The 2,013-nt window shown below is 43.1% G+C and overlaps 1 pseudogene; it reads left to right on the top strand.

Annotated features, from left to right (window-relative positions):
* The first annotated feature begins 536 nt into the window (after positions 1–536).
* LOC121147471 lies at positions 537–1,005 on the top strand (annotated as a pseudogene).
* The last annotated feature ends 1,008 nt before the right edge of the window (positions 1,006–2,013 follow it).

Below are 2,013 nucleotides of genomic sequence, written 5' to 3'. Positions count from 1 at the left end.
ATAAAAATGTCTCCTGTTTCATATAATCTTAATTATTGGAGCTTCACCCAGATGTGCAGGCTTGATTCATTCTGGACGGCAGGGAATTTTTTTCAATTTCCTTTGTAATTTGGTTTAATTTTTATTTATTTGAAACCCACACACAGAGAGAGGGGGAGAAAGAGAGAGAAGAAAAGAGGGAGGGAGAGAGAAAGAGATAGAGAAGTCAAGGAAGAGAGAGAAGAGGGAAGGAGAGAGAGAATCTTCTACCTGCTTGTTCACTCCACATTTGGTGGCAACGGCCAATTAGGGCCAGGCTGTAAATGGAAACCAGGAACTTATTTCTGATATAGGATGTTAGTGTCACAAGCAGTGATTTTTCCCACTGCACAACAACAATTTCTTCAGCAGATCCCACTAGTTACTATAATTGCAGGTTTGAGCTTATGCAGCATGTAAGATTTTTGTTCACAGTTCTTGAAGATTTTTTCAAAAATTCTTAGCATTAAGCGTCACCAGCGGTACGCCGGCGTGGAGGTTATGAATCAGCCCCACAGATGGACAGCCTCATCCTTTATGATGACTACCCGGTGGTTTTCCTGCCTGCTTATGAGAATCCCCCAGCATGGATCCCACCTGATAAGAGAGCATAACACCCAGACTACAACAATGGCTGACCCAGTTTTTGCTCGAATTGTCACACTGAAGAAACCTCCTGGAGCTCAACTGGGGTTTAATAGCCGAGGAGGAAAAACCTCGCAGCTAGGCATCTTCATCTCCAAGGTGATTACTGACTGATGCACATCGAGCTGGACTTCAGGAGGGCCACCGAAGTACTAGCTGTGAATGATGTGGATTTCCAAGATATTGAACACAGCAAGGCTGTTGAGACACTGAAGACAGCCCATGAGATCAGCATGCGTGTCTGCTGCTTTCCCTATAATTATCATCGCCAAAAAGAAAGGACTGTATTTTAGAGAGTTGCATCCCAGAGCCCCCCATGTAGAAACTGCCGGGATAAGCTGACCAGGTCCAAAAGAAGCCGCTTGAGACATTTTCTCAATCTCTCCCTGGCATAGTGGCGTGGGAACATGCGGGCAGCTAGCCAACTATGTCACCCAAACCGTATTGCACTTTCAGTTCCCTAGTTTGCTAAGTGAGCTTCATTCCCGGAATGGGAAAAGATGATGGTGTTCAGGTAGAACCTAGCCTGAGGGGAGCCCCCCTGGCAAAGGCAACTGACGTTTTTATTGGATACCATGTGCTAGGACTTACCCATGCTCTAGTATCTTAATTATAGAAATCAATGGAAAAAGAATATTGGGAGCCTTCCATCTGATTTGCCAAGGCATCTCATCCTCTGCTTGTATTGTCAGAGGTCTCACACACTTGAGAGACTCTCATGAGACACTTGACCCTTCCTCTTCTTCCTGTTTTTGCAAAGCAAAAAAAGGTAAAGCACAAGGCTGAAGAAATGTTGGTATGATTTTTGAATATTACTTATTGGATGTCAGATGCTATTGGGATATATATATATGTATATGTATATATACATATGTATATATATATTTTTTTTTTTCCTAAAGAGCCACTGGAAGAAACAGCAATACTAATACCTATGTCACAATTGTCTGGTCAGAATGTTAGGCCCAGGTACTTTCACCACAGCACAACCAACTTAGAGCATAGCATGGAGGGTCCTAGAGGGGCTTTGTCCCCTCAACTTTGGACATTTCTCTGCACAGGGTGGTAGTAATGTAATTCTCTCCTCTTACCCATAGTCTTTGAACTATAATATAAGCCAAGGGAGGGCCTTAGGTGATTTTCCTCTCAGAGACAGCAGCAAGGAATTGATTCTCATTTGTAAGCTGAGCTGTATTAACTGCTAGCTTCCAATCTTTCGCTTCACTCAAACTCTGAAAAATGTCCTTCCATGTTCTTAGACCTCATGTTCCAGACCTATTGTTGGTATTCTCCTGCTCACATCTATCTCCTTCAGCAAGTTCAGGACACCAATTCAGAGATGAAATTGTT

This window comes from Ochotona curzoniae, unplaced genomic scaffold (assembly GCF_017591425.1).
Source record: "Ochotona curzoniae isolate NIBS_2020 unplaced genomic scaffold, NIBS_Ocur_1.0 scaffold_4506, whole genome shotgun sequence".
Taxonomy (NCBI): Eukaryota; Metazoa; Chordata; class Mammalia; order Lagomorpha; family Ochotonidae; genus Ochotona; species Ochotona curzoniae.
The sequence above is the reverse complement of the archived record's forward strand: the minus strand, read 5'-3'. Positions and strand labels throughout refer to the sequence as shown.